This window comes from Juglans microcarpa x Juglans regia, chromosome 3D (assembly GCF_004785595.1).
Source record: "Juglans microcarpa x Juglans regia isolate MS1-56 chromosome 3D, Jm3101_v1.0, whole genome shotgun sequence".
Lineage (NCBI taxonomy): Eukaryota > Viridiplantae > Streptophyta > Magnoliopsida > Fagales > Juglandaceae > Juglans > Juglans microcarpa x Juglans regia.
This window is the reverse complement of record NC_054598.1, coordinates 27,167,044-27,186,936: the sequence shown is the minus strand read 5'-3', so window position 1 is coordinate 27,186,936 and position 19,893 is coordinate 27,167,044.

Sequence of the window (19,893 nt, the reverse complement as noted above, 5' to 3'; positions counted from 1 at the left end):
AAAGTATTTCCCAAATGTTGGCTTTCTTGATGCTAAGCTGGGACCTAGGCCTTCTTTTGCTTGGAGGAGTTTGCTTGCAGGACACCAACTCTTGAAGAATGGGTTAGTGTGGAGAATTGGCAATGAACAGTAAGTCAAATATGGGAAGATAAATGGCTCCCTCGATCTCACTCTCATTTGATCCAATCTCAAAGGCTGACTAGTGGTGAGTTTAAGTATGTGGCAGATCTTTTAGATGCCTATCCCAATTAGTCTTGGTGGTAGAGAGAATAAAATGGTATGGCATTATACAACCAATGGAGTGTTTATAGTGAAACGTGCATATCACCTACACAAGGATATGGAGACTAAACATGCTGGGGAATCTTCAAGTGGGAACTTGCACAGTGATATCTGGAAATCTATTTGGAACCTAAAAGTGCCTAATGTAGTGAAGATGTTTATTTGGAGAGTTTGTAGAGATGCTTTACCCACTTTTGCAAATCTGTGGCGAAGGAAGGTGATCAAAGAGGATTAGTGTCCTAAATGTAAAAACTTCCCTGAAACCACTGAGCATGTTCTATGGAATTGTGACGCACCTCGAGATGTTTGGAGGCAAGGTTGTCAAAGAATTCAGAAAATGCAAGGTACCGGTGATTCTTTCTTTGAGGTATGGAGGCTTCTATTTAAAAGTTTGAGCCAGGAGGAACTTGCTGAAGTTGTTGTTATAGCTAGACTAATCTGGCTGAGAAGGAATAATGTGATACATGGTCAAGACTTTTCTCATCCAAATTCTATTCTTAGTAAAGTTAAAGAGGAGATGCACTTATTCAAAGATGTCCAAGGGCAGTAACTAGTAAGAGTATCTGCTAAGACAAGTATGACATGTGTATGGCATAAACCTCCAGAGGGTGTTTTCAAAGTGAATTGGGATGCTGCCACGAGCAAGGCTGATGGAAGAATTGGAATAGGGGCTATCATAAGGGATACACTAATGGCAATGTTACTGGAACGCTTAGAGCTTCAAGAGACCTGGCTACAAATCCTTTTACAGCAGAAGCATATGCACTCATGCCAACAGTACTGTTCAGTCGAGATGTGGGAATTAAACAGCTTATCCTGGAAGGTGATGCTCTTCAGGTAGTGAACAATCTTCTTAAGCCTGCTACTGACTGGAGCCAAGGAGGTTTACTGATTGAAGATGTAAAAAATATGCTCAATTCCTTTGCTATATGGTCTGCTGGCCACATTAAGAGAGAGGCTAACAGAACTGCTCATAACTTAGCTAGAGATGCTCTTAAGTCGAATGAAAACTTGTATGATTTGGAAGAAATCCCTTCATGTATTCAGTTCACTGTCTTAAATGACATGATGTAAGTCTTCTTTGAGTAATAAAATTACTACTTTTCAAAAAAAAAAAAAAAAAAGTTAACTTATAGTTTTAAATTAAAAAAATAATACATAAGATAAACCGATAGGTTAAATCTTTTAGAGTTAAATACTAAAATAGTTCTTGTGGTTTTCCTTCGAGACAAATTAGTCCCTAAATTTTAATTTTAGATTTTTTACTCCTTATACTTTCAACTTTGATCAAATTATCTTACCATCATTATCCTGTTAGTCAACTGTTAAAAATGTCAAGTTAACATTAATACGAAACTTTAAAAAATTAAAAAAACACATAAAAATATTTAAAACAAAAAATAATTTAAACTAAAAACACAAAAATAATATAAAAATAAATTTCATTTAAAATTTAAGAAAAAAAAACTAAAAATAAATTTTCAATTTAAAATGAATAATGAATTCTATTTACAAAGTCTAAATTGAAAATTTTTATAAGTTTTTTTTTTTTAAAATTTAAATTCAAATTAAGTCCTAGAAATCTGTTTAAATATTTGTAAAAGTCTAATTTAAAATTAAACCCTAAAAATGACATTCATTTTAAGTTGAAATATTTTTTTTTTTTTAGATATTTTCTTTAATTTTTAATTGAATTTTTAAGCTTTATACTACTTTTTTTATATTTAAAATATGATGCACACTTGTCAAATTCTTATTGGTGTCGACCTATCACTATTAACAATTGACTAACGGATCAGTGAGAGAATAACTAATTTGTTCAGAGTTGAGATTATAAGGATCAGTAAAATCATGTTCAGGTTAAAATTTAGAGACTAATCTGTCTTAGAGGCGAACCACAATGACTAATTTAATATTTAATCCAACCATTTAATATATATATATATATATATATATATATATATATTGATAACATAATAAGTCATAAGTTCTATTTCCATAATATATTACATATTGTGTTTCCGTTACAAATGATAACACATATTGCAATTTATAGCTATTCCTTATAACTTATAGTTATATATTATAAGTTATAGTTATAATTACATCAATAGACTATAACTAGATTTATAAAATAACTTGTATTATAAATATTAAATTATTTAATGTATCATACTACTTCTAGTAAAAATCTTTTCTGGATCGGTCAGCTCGGCCCAATGGCCTTGGGCGAACATGTTGATGCCACAGGACAACCTTGCTGTCAGGGAGAATGATTTGTATAAATTTTAAATAGATAAATTTTATAGGAGTTATTATAAAAAAAAAAAGTAAATTTCATCTAAAATGGTGTAAAAGAATTTATTCTTTATTAGTGAGATGTATTTTTTTTTATAAAATACTTGTATAAGATTCCATTTGAAATTTAGATTAAACTATGATCAATTCAATTCAGTCTAATTTTAAACTGAATCTAATATTTAAATATCAAACTCTCAAATTATTAAACTCTTCTCAATTTAAAACCCCTTTACATGTAGGATACATAACTTTTTTCAACTCAATACTTCTTTATACTTGAAACTCACAATTTTTTTTAACTTCTCATAAATACATCTAAATTTATTTTAACATAAACTCATCTTAAATAAACTCTACAAAATTCAATTTACTATTTTAACTTATTATTATTTATATAAAAATTTAATTCATCTCAATTCACCTTAATATATAAATAAAACTTAAAGACTTATTTGAAACGCGTGAAAAGAAGATAAGCTCGCACCTAACATTACCCTAGCCAAACCTGGCAGCACGGCTCCCAGATATGACCTACTGCTTTGTCGGCGGTAGAGCCCACTGTCTTGGCTGCTAGGAGAAGACTTGGGCACGTACTTGGAGGAGTCATGCTCATGGGAAGCCGATAACGCTTTTTATTTCCTCTTCTACACGGCATGCGGCTAAACTGACATTTCCTACATGTCCATCCTATTAAATTTACGCAAAATAAATAAATAAATAAATAAATAAAAATAAAAGCAATTAAAAAAATGTATTGACAAACTTATAACAACGTTTTAAAAATGTAAAGATCTAGCGTTATAGACTGATCGAGCGCCAAGCGAATGAATTAATTGGACATAATTAATAAATAGATTAATTATACAGCAACTAATTAAATCAATAATTGATCCGTATAACCTTATAAAATAAAATCATATTCTTACCAATTGAACCTTAAAATTTAAAAACGTTTTTATTGCTACATTTGTTTGCCTAGACATGTTTAATTGGATTTTACTATAAACTTAATTATATACAAATAGAAATTAGTTTAAAACTCTAATCATAGTTATAGATATTGATTTTGTTATAAATTTAGACGTGAATGTGCTTGATAATCGATATAATTTATGTCTATAAGATACAAAATTGTGGTAATCGGGTCAAAACAATCCTTTAGATCATTTCAACCAATTTATATTAAATATGTCGAAATGGGTTGAAAATACAACCTAGAGATCATAGACTTCTCGGAACTATGAAAGAAATTAATTAAAATTGAAGTAGAAGCCTGAGGAGGCAAATTTGGTGGTACATATAATGAGAATGATTGGGATTAAAAGAAATGCTCTAATATTTAAAAATAATTCTGAGGACCCGCTATTACAAGAAAAAAAAATATTTGTGACAGATTATTTACAACAAGAATAACTCTTTGTGACGAAAATAGACTCATTTTAATAAGAAATAATTATTTTTATAAAAATAACTGATTACAGATAAACGATTTTCTTATAGTGCGCAGCTGACAATAGTAGTTCAAGCTGCAAGTAAAGCACTAGAGGAATTTATTTCAGCTCGTACTCATAAAAAAGATCACCAGCATTCAAGAAGGACGGGGAGACAGTTGATCAATGGAGGAAAAAAAAAAAAAAAATCAAAAGCTATCATAGATGAAGCTCTTGCAAATGTGGTGTTTGAAGGAGATGGTGATAAAAGCAACCAAGAGTCAAGAACTTTGGACAGATTATGGACATTTGATTGATAATATTAGAAGACTGCTTATTGGAAGACCAAATTGGAGTGTCATATTCAACTACAGAGAAGTCAATATGGTAGGTCATCAGCTGGCTAAGTTAGCTTTTTCTTTTCCAGAAATAAAGGTGCACCGTGCGGATGCAAGAAGGTACAAAGCAAATCTTTGAATTTTGCTTTGAAAGAAAAGTTTTGTTAAGACTGGTTTAATTAGTGATTAATAATATTTACCAAGTCAGGTAAGAAATGATGAATTTGACTTGTTTAACCAAATGGGCCTATCACACGACATATCATGAACCCGATCTATAAATCAAAATTATTATCCATATCAGTGTATCAGCATGGTAAGTAGTTAATTGTTAAGATATAAAATAAATAATAAAATTTATTTTTTTTTAATTTAAATTTTTAGAATAAATGATTATTTCACATAATATTATAATAGAAGTCTTGAGTTCAAAATCTAACCCTATACTCTAACTTATTTAATTAAATATATTACGTATTGAGCTATTTATTGAGGGAGAATCTAATCTACATATGAAAAAAATATTAAGATATAAAATAATTATAAAAACTTACATTTTCTTATTAATTTAATCTTTTCAGATAAATGGAGATTTCACAATGATAAACAAGAGCGACAATCGTTGTTTTATTGCATTAAAAGAGAAGTAGACAAGTGGTGGACTAATGAAAAGATAGAAGCTAAGATGTACATCTCAATTCATTTTATCTCATTTTATCATTACAATTTTTTTAAATTTCTATACAAAGTATAATAAAAAATTCAATTTTTTCAAATCTCAAAATAATAATAATAATATTAAAAAAATAATATTATAATAATATTTTATTTAACTTTCAAGTTTCATTTAAAACCATCACATCTCGTCCCACTATTCAAAAAGAATCTCCCTCTGGTACTCAAACGATGTTTACGAGGAATTCATTATTAATGTATATATAAAATTACTATTTATTCCAGAAGTTTAAATTAATAGAAAGAAATAGATTTCAATCATTTACATTTTGTCTTAACACTCTCCCTCACATTTGTATCAAACTCTTACTCAATAAATAGATTAAATTCGTATGATAATTAATTAAATGAAGTAGAATATAGAGTCAAGATCCGCACTTAAATTCTAATATTATTCATTATTTTATTATTACTTTTTACTTACTTTTTACTATTATTCACTACTATTTAATATTTTATTATTATTTTTCATTACTTTTTCATTACTATTCACAAAATATTTGAGATCACTTCACTATTCAAATGCAACCTTAATCTTCCTTCAGTACTCAAACGATGTTTATGAGGAATTCATTATTAATGTATATATAAAATTATTACTTGACCCAAAAGTTTAAATTAATAAAAAAATATATAGATTTTAATCATTTACATTTTGCTTTAACACTCCCTATCAAACTCTTCCTCAATAAATAGACTAAATACGTGTAATACTTAATTAAATAAACTAGAGTATAGAGTCGAGATATGCACTTAAATTCTAATATAATATAAAATCACCACATATCTCAAACAGATTTTACTAAGAGACTAATTTTAACAAATTTACATGTCCAAAGAAAACTTTTATTCCACGCAACTGTACAAGTAAAACTGAGGGAGATATTTTCCCACCAACACCTACGATTAAGACATGGGAAATGATGGAATAGGAGAGAAAAATGACTTAGTTGAATGTTTCTACAACTTAATTTATGCGATTATCTCTTTAAGATTATCTTATCATGATGAGTGTGCAATGGATTGGCGGCCAAATACTATTTTTGGCCTTTTATACTTTTCTATAACGAAAGTGATATCATTCTTTTCCTTTAGCAAAACAAAAATAATTATAATAATTAAACTAATTGCATCATTCTTGTAAAAGCATGTTGCATACCATAAAGCTAAATAAATACTCAAGTAATGTTTAAAAGTCCGTCTCCTTTTCTTTTCATCATCTTTTTATTCTTCTTGTAACTTGCTCTTTGTAATTAAATATTTATTCCAATATATTTATATTAAGAGAATCGCTATAGTTATATATAAATTTTATAAAAATAAACTCATAAATTTAATGCATTAATTTTACTTTATAATAAAAGTATAATATGATGTGGGAAATGATGCCGCATCAGTTTGTGATATTATTTCTATGAAAGTATCTTGTGACTAAAACATTTCTCTTGTACTAAGTGCATGTTTAGGATTACGATAGGTAATATAGATTTTCAGGTTAAGGCTTATAGTTGTAAAGTTTAAGTAATACGATTTATTATTAAAAAATAATTTACTGTTTGGTAATGATACATTTGAACCACTTTCAAACATGTTATATTTGTTTAGAAATAATATAAAAAATGATCTTTTTGAGGTTGAAATTACATAAAAGGTCATTTGAAAGTTGTAGTGTCATGCATCTGATAAGGTCAAAGGGCAAAGATGTAATTATTTAAAATTGTATTGGTATTTTTGTCTATTGACAATATTTATTAAAATTTTAACTACGTTTTGAATTATCCAAAAAAGAAAGTTTGATGGATGTTTTTCTTAAACATACTTTTTAGATTATTTGAGATTAAAAATTTATTTAATATGTAACCCTAAAACAACTTAAATTTATCATTACAGAATTTTTAAAGCTGTATAAGCACTTGTGGATCTATTTGGAATTGTGTTAAGAGTTTAAAAAAATGTTTAAATAGGATTAAAAGCTCTTTAATAAAAAAATTAAGTTGTTTGGGTATTAACGTAGTTTTTAATCTCAAATAAGTTAAAACGTAAGTTTGAGAAAAAATATCAAAATGAATTTTAAAAAGACTGTGAAATGGCAAACTTATCCATAAAACTTTTAAATAATTACAACTTTCAAACTTTTAAGGATGTGATTATAATCATTAAAAAATTAAATAATCGTTATTTTTACCTTAGAAATTATTTTTTAAATTTGTTTTCAAACAAATATAACTGTTTGAAAGTGCTTTAAACATATAGTTACAAATAGTAAATAACTTTTTAATAGTAGAACTTATTACTTAAGCTATAAGCTATAAGTAGGGGTGTAAAAAAAATCAGTGAACCGGTAAACCAAACTGGACAGGACCGAACTGGTGGGTTTGGTCTGGTACGGATTTTGGCTCGGTCCAGTACTGGTTTTATTTTTCTTAAAACCAGTCATGTTCCAGTTCCAGTTTTTCTATTTCTAAAACCGGATCAAACCGAACCGGACCGGTTCATATATACATATATATTATAATTTTTTATATTATATATAATTTTTATATATAATATATAATTATATATAAAATAGTTTGGTATTATACTACAATATATTATCACTATAGTATTATATACTATAATATACTATTATATATATTATATAATATATAATATAGTATACTATAACCGAAAAATCGGATGGAACGGGACCGGAACCGGTAAAACCGGAAGTACCTGTTTAGGGGGTAGCCGGTGCGGAATCAGTTCTTGAAAATGCAAAACTGGTGCATACTAATTCGGTCCCAAATTTTATCCAAAACCGGACCAAACTTAACTGGTTTACCCCTAGCTATAAACCCTAAAACTATAAGTTATATTTTTCACTATAATCCCAAAAATGCACTAATGCAACCCAAACACGCCCTAAAGCTACTAAAACTTTAACCAATGATTTTGGTAGTTTACGTATAGTATAAATGCAAAATGGCCAAATATTAGTTAAGTGATCTCCATCAACTTATTTAAAGTATATGTAAAATACATATGTGATATGTGATATGGCTAGTTAGAAGTGGCAAATTGGAAGAAGAGGACAAGACAAAAAAGAAAACTAGGGTGTTAGAGAAAAAGAGAGAATTGAAGGGGAAAATGAAACAGAAGAGGAAAGCAAATTAGACACGTAATGAAAGAATTGACATAGAGCTGAATTTCTGACCAGTTGCTCAGGGGACCTCAATAAAAGGGATCTAATCAGATGAAAGAGGGGACTTTGACTGGAATGAGGGATTATCTTCAACCTCAGAATGAGAGCTTTAGAGATATTTTCTTCTCCAGAAAAAGGGGTCTCCAACCTTCATTGTATAGAGAGATTATGAGAGACTGTAAAATACTTCTATTATAGTGGACTTTCTCTCCAAACGACCCGTGAACGTAGACCCTATGCCGAACTATGTAAATCTATGCGACTCTATCTCTATTTATATTTCTAGTATTATTTTTTCTATTTGCTATTATGGATGTATGTGCGGGCATCGTATTGAAGCCCCAAACGGCTACCATGTGCTTCAGACTGCTTCATCGAGACCTAAACCACCACTACGGGTTGGAAATGACTATTTCTTCCATTTTGGCCTATTGTGAGATTTTTGGGTTAGAATTGCTCAAAAGCTTCGAAAACAGGTTATCGTTTTAAGACTTGAGTTGAAGGGAAAACACAGGCCAAACCCAACATTAAAACCCTTGCTCAAAATACCAAGATGTGCTTATTGTTCTAGAGGAAAATCCCATTCGCTCTGGTTGGTTTGCAATCGTAAATTAATTTTGATCATTTGATTTTTTATTTTTATATTAGAATTTAGACTGGCAAAAAGATAGATATATAAAATAGATTTCTTAATAATTATTAGATATTTAATACTATATGAGAGATCTATAAGAATATCAATAAATTCTGTAAAACGGATTTTGAGTATCTGTCTTGCTCGACCTTCAAACTTGAATAAACACTTTTAAGTTTTGAAAAAGACAAATGGTATGGATCCCAGTTGCACCCAAGGGAGGATGAATAGGTATTTTATCTAAACACAAAGGAATTTGAAAATTAACCAAAAATAAACAGAAATATTGTCGAGCAATCACAAACTAATAAATATCAGAACAAATAAAGCAAGCAAATAAGTAATTCCAAATATTTGTTGATGAAGTGAAAACTTGTTTGAAGAACTTTAAAATCTAAAACTACTCCGAATGCTCAACCACTACCTATAAATCCACTATAGAAGTAAATTATTAAAGCAATTTTAAGCACACACAAAACGTTAATTTGTTAACTCTAAATGACCAACTCGATTTCTACATCAACAATAACTACGAAACTTCGACATTTTTGTAGTAGCACTCACGAATGAACCTTGTCCGCTTCAATGAAACTTCCGAACATTGATAACTTAGGTGGCAATTAATCTCTCTCACTTCTTCTTAATTTCGCTCAAGCACTCGGTCTAAATATTTTCTTTCTTGCTCAGTCTCGCTTGCTTAATTAATATTGGGTAGTGCTACTATGTCACCTAAGTTTGCCCACTTGGTGTGCCCTTAGTGCAAATTGCACTTTTTTTTTTATAAATATTTTTTAAACGTCTTTAAATATTAAAAAAAAACCAATACACTGATAGTTACTTCCTTAAATACTAAGTAAAAAAATAAAAAATAAAATAAAATACATAAGCGGTCAAATTGAGGGGGCAAACTTAGGCGGCATAATATCATTTTCAATTAATATTTTCCGCTAGTTACTCTACTATTTTTGCCACTAGCTACACTATCAAATTTATGCACATAAGGCTCCTTTTATATTATAGGTTTGATTTTTTGTCACTATTGGTATGAATTTATTTGGTAAGGATCTAAGGAATTTTCTCACAATTCTATGCTCATGAATTTTCTCAAGTAGGTTTAAACAAGAATTGACAATGTCATTGTGTCTAGCATAAAGATAATCAAATGTCTCATCTTCTAGCATTTTATTTCCTCAAATCTAGTATTCAACATTCAAAGTTTAGAATTTTTCAATGATTTGATCCCCTCATGAGTGACCTTTAAAATGTCTCATGCATCTTTGCCTGTCTCAATAGATATTCCATTGAATCACTCGGGAGAAATGTGAAAAGAGAGTTTGGGAGAAAGTTGTATTATATTTAATGAATTTTAGATTACATAGAGCTCTATTCTATATGTCGGGAACAGAGGATGAAAAGTGGGAAAATACTTACAGTTGTTAAACTATTTACTCTATTGTTAACGTAACATACAATATTCTACAGTTAATACTCCTTCTCAAGAGAGAGAGTAAATGTTTATAAGACCTATGTTGCGTAATAATGTAGAGAAAGAAACATATCCCATAGGTTTGGTGAAAAGATCTACAAATTGATGAGCAGAGGGAACTTGTAAAGTACGAATGAGACCAACTTGAAGTTGTTAACGAACGAGATGACAATCAATTTCAATATGCTTCCTACGTTCATGGAAGTCGGGATTGGGGGTAATGTGAAGTGCAACTTTATTGTCACATAAAAGTAATACTGCTTGAGAATGTAGAATACAGAGATCTTAAAGTAAGTGGCGATCTAGGTGAGCTCACCAATGACAGCAGCCAATGAACGATACTCTGCTTCCCAGATATAGACTAAGAGTATGTATAGAAAATGTAAGATATGGATGTGTAAGTGTTAAGTAGAGAAGGTGACCTATCAAACGTCTGTAGGCAGATGGATAAGAGAGTAGAGAACCTTCAGTTTTGCTGAGTTTCATGTGTTGCTTCATGGGAAATGACACGGGGTTGGCACCCAAAAAAACTAGTATCTTCTAAGATGTCCAAGGCACATTTTTTTTTACACAAGGAAATGCCATTTACAGATCAAGCCACTTGTAGTCTAAGAAGAACTTTAAAGGACTAAGATCTTTAAGCTGAAACTCATTATGCAACAATACTTTAAATGCAGAAACTGATGCAACATCATTGCTAGCAATTAATATATCATCAACATATACCAACAATGTAATAAAAGAGTTTCCTTGCAATCTAGTGAAAATGGAGTAATCAGATTTTAAATGGGTGAAGCCATGCTTAATTAGAGATGAATAAAATCTAGAAAACCATTGTGTGGAGGCTTGCTTTAAGCCATACAATGATTTTTGTAATCGATATACCCGAGACTCCCCCTTTAGTACCAAATCCAGGAGGCAAAGTCATATACTCTTCCTTAGTAAGCTCCCCATGTAGAAATGGTTAATGTCTAATTGAGCTGTAAGCATCGAACTAGGGACAGTAAGTATCGAATTGTAACCATTTTGACAACTGGTAAGAAAGTTTCCAAATAATCTAAGCCTTCTTGTTGTGTGTATCCTTTAGCAACTAATTGAGCTTTGTACCGTTCAATGGCACTATTAGACTTATACTTAGTATGATACACCCATTTGCACATCCTATGGCGGACTTACCAACAAGCAATTTCGTTAACACCAAAGTGTTATTTTTCTCCAAAGTTGCTACTTTAATTAGCATAGCTTCACACAAAGGGGGTATTTAATGGCTTGATGGAAAAAGGTAGGTTCAAAATGAGTAGAAATAGCTAAAGCAAGGTTTTTATGGATGGATGATAATTGTGAATTAGAAAAATGATGAAAAATGTTATAAGGCTTACTTGGACCATTGCTATGGGAAGACTGTATAGGCATAGACATAGAAGAAGAGACCAAATGATAGTGATAGTCATGCAAGTAGCTAGGGGATTGGCAAGGACTAGATGACCTACGTAATGTATGTATGGTCAGTAATTGGAACGATGAAAAATTAAAGTTGAGGCAAAATAGAGACATCCAAACAAATGTAAATGGTTGAAAGAAGGTGTTTAACTGAAAAAAAGTTTATAAGGTATTTTATTGTTTAAGAGATGAGAAGGTAATCTGTCAATGAGGTAAGTTGTTGTTAATACACAGTCACCCCAATAGGATAAAGGCAAATTGAATTGAAATCTAAGAGCACGAGCAATGTTAAATAAGTGTTGGTATTTACATTCTACAATGGAGTTCTGTTGAGCAGTTACTACACAACTAGCTTAATGAATGATCCATTTAGAAGCATAAAAATTAGTCATGGCAGACTCGAGACCATTATCGGTACAAAGAATTTTAATTTATATATTTAAGTGAGTTTCGATCATTTTGAAAAATGATTGAGTTATGGAACGGGTATTTGGATTTGGATTTCATGAGAAGTATCCAACAAGCACGTGACTAGTCATCAATGGATTTTAAAAAATATCATAAACCTTCAACTATCGGAATGAAAATGGTCCCCAAATATCTGAATGAACCAATTGAAGATGTGATTCTAAAATATGAGAAGTATTTAGAAATGGTAATCATTTTTGCCTAGCAAGAGGACGACATATAGTGCAGAACTGTATTTTATTACATGTAGAGGAAATAATGGGTACAACCGAGATGCTTTGTAAGAAAGCTAAATTCTGAAAAGCAGGATGCCCTAAACCAAAATGCCAAAGTTTAAAAACATTAGTGATGAAAGGTGAATGAAAAGAAGATTGTCTTATAGGGAAAGTCATAGCATGTGTACTATGAGCAGGATCTGGTCTTGCTATGACTTGTTGTTGTATGTAAAGGAAATCTTGTTTCTTTGTTGTGGAAATCATCTTCCAGTAGGTTAGGTCATGAATATAATAATGATTAGAAGAAAAAATAAGCATGCATGAAAGATTGGAAGTGATTTTACTCACAAAAATGAGATTAAACTTGAAATTTAGAACACAAAGAACATCATGAAGGATAAGTGAGTGATTAAGGCATATAGTGCCTTTGTGTGAAACTGAAACAATCTTGTCATTTGGTAAATGACTATAAGTATTTGTGACTAGAGTCATGGAAAAAAAATATGAACTAGAGGAAACGATGTGATCTGTAGCCTCGGTGTAAAGAATCCAAGAGCTAGAGAATAAAGATTGTGAAGAAACGGATAAAAGAATAGAAATGTTACCTAAGAGAGTTTGAGACGAGGAGAGATTAGAAATTATAGTGGTAGCTTGAGTTGTAGAAATAGGCAGACTAAGAATTGATTTGGAATTGAGAAGAGTTAGAAGTTGAGTGCACTGTTAAGATGTAATTGGCAACTGAGGTGTGGCTTCATATGGAGATGAGTTAGCAGTTGGAGAAAACCCTGTAGTTTGTAGCACTTGTCAACAGCATGTCCAATAACACCACAATGAGAACAAAGAGGCCGATATTTCTTGATAGAAGTCTTGGTGGAATGAGGAGCATCAATCTTTGCTAAGAGAGCATTAAGTCCAATATAAGAAAGATAAGAAGATCTCATCTCTCGTTGACTTTCTTCTTGCATAACAATTGAGAAAACCTTGTTAATAGATGGTAGTGGATCCATCAGAAGATTTTGACCACGGACGTGAGAAAAACTGTCATTTAAGCCCATTAAAAAGTGGAGAACACACTGTAGTTGTTGATAAGAGATCAGAGTACTTAAGGCACCACATGTACAATTAGAAAATGGATAGTAATTCTGAAATTCATCTCAAAAAGCCTTCAGATAAGCTAATAAACATTCATAAAAAACTAATCTTGAGACAGAGAAGAAATCGCTTGATGCAAATGAAAAATCCAAGGACCATTACGTTTACTGAAACGTTCTTTCAAATCATGCCACATTTCATGTGCAGAACTAGCATAGATCACACTAGAAGCGATTTCTTTAGAAATAGAGTTCAAGATCTAAGAAAATAATCATACTATTGCAACGATTCCAAGCAATAAACAAAGGATTGTCTGCACGAGAAGGTCGTGGAAAGATGCCGTTGATGAAGTTGACTTTGTCCTTGGCAGTAAGCACCATTATCATCGAATGACTCTATGTGTGATAATTATCATCTATTAAGGGTTAAGTAAAGAGAATGGATCCATGATTGTCACCATGGTGAAGGCAATAGGGATTAGAGATGTCATCTATTACAATGGCAGTGGCAGGAATGGTGGTTGAAGGAGGAGAAGAATCAGAGTTTGAGTCGGCCACCAGAAGTTAATCTAATACCATGTGAAAGGAGCATTTGGTAAAAAATTGTATTTTATTTAATGAATTTTAGATTACATAGAGATTTGTCTTATATGCCGGGAACAGAGGACGGAAATAGGGAAAATACTTAGATTTGTTTAACTAATTACTCTACTATTAACATAACATACAATATTCTATAGTTAATAAGAAATGCCTAAAATTATTGCACACGATCCTTTGTTATTCTAGTTGCACTCATTTAATTCATTTTTGGAGCAATTATTGACCTCCTTAAGACCTCCTACACCCTTAATAATTAACATAAGTCTTTTCCATCCTTTTTCTATACCTATCCAAACTTTTTCATCTATGGACTTGAAAAAAAAAAACCCTTTTTTTTTAAGTTTCCAATTGGCATAATAGTACCATTGGAATTGGAAGGTGATGTTAATGAATGAGATGTTTCCTTCTAAAGTATTTAGTACATAATTACACTCAGGAAATTAATCTATAACAAAATGAATCTGCCCTGATACTAATTGAAAAACACAAATAGTATGGATCACAATTACACCTAGAAGGGTTGAATATATTTTTTCTCAATATAACATAATTTAAAATTTAATAAAAAAATATTACCAAATAATCACATACTAACAACTATTAGAATAAATAAATCTAGAAAACAAAATAATATTGGATATTTGTTGATGAACTGGAAACTCATTAGAAGAAATTCTTCAAAATCTAAATCTCTTTTGAGTACTTAGACGCCGCCATTTCGAATCAAAGGATTACAATCAGTTTAAAACACTAACAAAATTTTTCTCAAATATAACCCCGACTTGCAATCCTACGAGCGACCCATTTGATATCTACGTCAATGACAATTTCAGAAGTCTGGCCTTTTCTATGGCGGAAACCACAAACAAATCTTGTCTAACTCACTCAAACCTTAGATAGTGATTTGACTTGCCTTTTAAGCTACCTCACAACTTTATTTCTCTTGCTCCTCGGTGTCTCTTTATTTTCTCTCAATCTTAATTATTGTTGGGAATTGTGGTGGTCCAGAAGCTACACAAAACATGCACACACACTTGACACAAAGAATTTAACATGGTTCAGAAATCTACCTACATCCACATAAGAGAGACTTCACTATCAAGTGGAAACTGATACAAAGGAGGAGGAGGAGGAGTACGCACTCACACTCAACTCAGAGCTCATTCTCCTTCTTTCTCTCTCTCTCTCTCTGTGCCTTAGCTCTTCTTCATTGAGCTCTTCTTGTGTTCTGGCTCTCACCATTACATTGCAAATGCCTTCCTTTTATAGGTGAGGACAAGCAACCACAAATCTTGACAATGAGGGTGGTTCTAGCAGCAAGTGTTGACTAGCAGCGAACATAGATGGACGGTAGCAGTAACTCTTGACCATGGACATGGGAGAACTCTCTAGATGGGTACGGAACAACATCCATCAATTCTCCCTCTTCCTTGCCCATTGGAGGAGAATGCAATCTTCCTCTAGTTGGCATCCATACCGGCTATGTCTCTACATAGCCCAAGTTTCTAACTCGTAGCTACCTTCATTAGCATGTCTGCTGGATTCTCTTTCGGTATGGATCTTTATAAGCTTCAACAGTGGTTGTTCCATCACTTTGTGATAGAGGATATCAATATGCTTGGTGCGGGAATGGTATATTGAATTCTTGCTCAAGTCTAGAGCATTGTGACTGTCACAATGTACCTTGTAGTCATCCTGACTAACCCCTAATTCTTGGAGTAATCGCTTCATCCACAACATCTCTTTCCCAGCTTCCGCTATGATAATGTATTATGCCTTTGTTGTAGATAAAGCAATACAATTTTACAATTTAGACTGTCAGGAGACAGCTCCCCTTGCAAAAGTAAAGAGAAATCCTTATGTAGATTTCCTACTACCCAGATCTTCCACAATATATGAATTAGTATAGCATTCCAAAACTGGTTTGCTCCCATAAAACAGAAGCATAACTTCAACATACTTTTCAAGTACCTAAGAATCCATTTGATCACCTTCCAATGATCCTTTTTGTGATTTGAAAGTAATACGCTAACAATGCCTACAACGAGCAATGTCTGGTATTGTACACACCATTGTGTACATCAAGCTTCCTACTACTGACAAGTAGGGGACTGCTTTCATCTCTTTAATCTATTTCTTTGAAGAGGGACATGAGCTCTTACTCAACTTGAAGTAGTTAGCTAGTGGAGTATTTACTGACTTGACATCTCCCATGTTTAAACGTCTGATTATCTGTTCAACATAATTTTGTTGTAATAGCCACAACCTCTTGGTTTTCCTATCATGAACAATATTTATTCCTAAAATCTATTGCACTGAGCCTAAGTCCTTCATGTCAAAGGACTTGGATAGTTACTTCTTTAGCTTGATAATCATGGACCTATCCTCACCAACGATTAACATATCATAAATATAATGGAGTATAACAAACTTGTCATTCAGGAACCTTCAAACATAGACACATTGATCTGCAGCAAGTATCTTGTAACCATAACTCACCACGAATGATTCGAACTTCTTGTACTATTGTCTCAGTGCTTGCTTGATGCCGTAGAGACACTTCTTCAGCTTGCAGAAGTGATATTTTCCTAGAGTTTCAAACCATTCTAACTACTCCATGTAGGTTTGCTCCTACAGATCTCCATAGAGAAAAGGCTATCTTCACGTCCATTTGTTTGAGTTTCAAATTCAAGTTGGCAACTAATCCAAGTACGACTCAAATTGCGGTAATCTTCACCACCGGTGAAAAGATTTCGTCAAAGTCAATTCCTTTGTTCTGTAGGAACCCTTTGACAGTCAATCTAGTCTCTTTACAAGCTTTTCTTGGCCATCTTTCTTCAACTTGAACATCCACTTGTTCTTCAATGCTTTCTTTCCTTCAGGAGGCTTCACCAATTCATAGGTCTGATTTTTTTACAAGGAACTCAACTCTTCTTGCATAGCCTACATCCATAGGCTTATATTAGCATGAGTTTTAACTTCCTGAAAACTCTCTAGCTCCCCCTCATCAGTAAGCAGAATATAGTCTGATTCCGGGTATTTCCTTAATGGAATCAGTATGAGGTCTTTTGTTGTCATCATAGTTAAGCTTCATCAACAAAAGAAGGGTCTTCACCATCTGTTTGTTAGGGTGGTACTACAACTCCTGGTGGAAAGGGTTCTTGCTCCCCCCACTCGACACCTTGTGCATCGTCTTCTGCTTCTGGAGCTTGATCTTGCATGTCCTCATCATCTATGACAAACTATAATGGCATAAGATCTACATCATTAGAACTACTGGACCTTGTGGGTTTTTCAATGTATGTATACAACTGGTTTTCAAGGAACACAATATCCCTACTTTTAACAATTTTGTTGGTCATTAGATCCCATAGCTTGTATCCGAACTCTTTATCTCCATAACAAATAAAGATGCATGGAGTTGACTTGACGTCAAGCTTCTATCTCAGCTCCTTGTATATATGAGCAAAATTGTTGCACCCACACACTCTTAGGTGAGAGTAAAAAACATTTTTGCCAGACCACACTTTCTCTAGAACTTCAAATTCCAATGGTGCTGAAGGTGATTTGTTGATTAGGTAACAAGCTGCATGAACGACTTTACCCAAAAATGGCTTTGGTAACTTGACCATACTGAGCATGTACCTTGTTCTTTCCATGATGGTTCGATTCTTCCTCTTGGCTTCACTAGTGTGTTGTGGGGTACATTGGCCTATCTTCTCATGTCGGATACCACGATCAGCGTAATTGCAACAAACTCTTTGGAAGGGTACTCTCCTCCATTGTCTGTTTGCAGGTGCTTTAACTTCTTTTCTACCTCTCTTTCCATTAGGGCATAGAAACTCTTGAAGTGCTCAAAGATCTGATCCTTTGTTTTCAAAACATATATCCAGACTTTTCGTGAAATATCATCAATGAATATTACAAAATATCTGTTACCTCTTAATGGCTATTTTTCCATGGAACCACATACATCAGAGTATACCAGACTCAACAACTCTTATCTTCTCTTGGCATAGGAATTAAATGAGACTATTTTTTTCCAAACAAATAATAATCACAAGGGTTAAACACAATACCTTTGGCAATTTTAATGAGTGCCTTTTTTGCAAGCATACCTAAACCTTTCTCACCCATGTGTTCGAGTCTCTTTTGTCACAAATTCAATGATGCCTCGGCTTCCACTGTGTTGAGACTATCATAACTAATCTTCACATGGGTTTTATACAATGTACTACAAATGTGTCCTTGAGCAACAACAATGGCACCTTATGACAACTTCCAAGTGTCTTTGCTGAAGTAGCTATCTGTCACTTCTGTTTCTGCCTCAACTTCTGCCTCTACCATTACCTTAAGGCCTATCTCTACTCTCGGTGACGAGGGCATGAGATTGATTGATGCCATTTTCCTTCCATCTAGCCTCCTTATTGAATAGGACATCCTTGACCATCGTCATGGTAAGTTTGCCATCTAGAGTAGAGTTACTTAGGGAGACTATCATCGTCTCCCAATTGTCTGGTAATGAGCTAAGAAGTAGTAAGGCTTGTTCTTCATCACCAAGATTCAAATTGACTGATCCGATTTGGTTAACTAGGTTCTAAAACTCGTTAGTATGCTCAACAAAAGAGGTGTCACTCCTTAACTTTAGGTTAACAAGCTGTCTCATCAAAAGGGCCTTGTTTTGAGCAGTCTTGGCTTGATACATATCCTCCAACTTCTTCTAGAAAGCATATGCATCCGTCTCTTGAGCTACGTGGTGGAAGACACTATAGTTGATCCGTTGTTTGATTTGGCCAATAGTTTTCTTGTGCATTTTTTGCCATGCTTGATCCGTAACTTCATTTGGCTTCATCCCTTCATTTTCCAAGAGATCAAACAGATCTTTACAATTCAGGAGATCCTTCATTTGAGGTTCCCAAAGATTGTAGTTTGAGGCAGTCAGCTTTATCATGGCGTTAGATGTTGAATCCTCCTTGGACTTAGGCTTGGTTTGGTTTCACAAACTTTTCAAAGCATTTCATCTCATCTCATTTTATCTTATCTCAACATCTAAACACTATTTAAACATAAATATTGCTCAATTTCAAAATTTTAAACATTTAATTTTTTCATCTAATCATTACCTAATCATTACAACTTTTTCAAATTTTTAAACAAAACACAAAAAAAAAAAAAAAAATCAACTTTTCAAATCCCAAAAACAAAAATTATATTAAAAAATTGTATTCTAACCATCTTTTAATTTTATAGTTTTATATTTAACTTTTTCTCTATTGTTTTCTAAAATTTCATAAAACATCTTAACTAAAACTATTTCACTACTATTCATATATTTCGCATCTCATCTCATCTCATCTGTGAAACTAAACGAGGCCTTAGATTGATTCTAAGTTCAAAATGGAAGTAAGGGATCTTCAAGGCAGAATCATGTAAAAAGGATTGCACAGTTGTGTTCGAAACATGGGAAAACCTTGAGATGGGCTTAACTGAAAAATTCTAAATTTTTCAGGGGCTCTTCTGAATTTATTTTTGAAATTTTAGGGACCGGTTTGCAAATTTGCAAACTTTCTCTGTCATAGAATATTCCGTCAAGAAAGGAAATTTTCCATTTCTAATTGTCACAGCACGTGTAATGCATGCATGAGTTTGGCACGTGCACGTCACGCACCTTATGCCTCTGCCGTGCTTG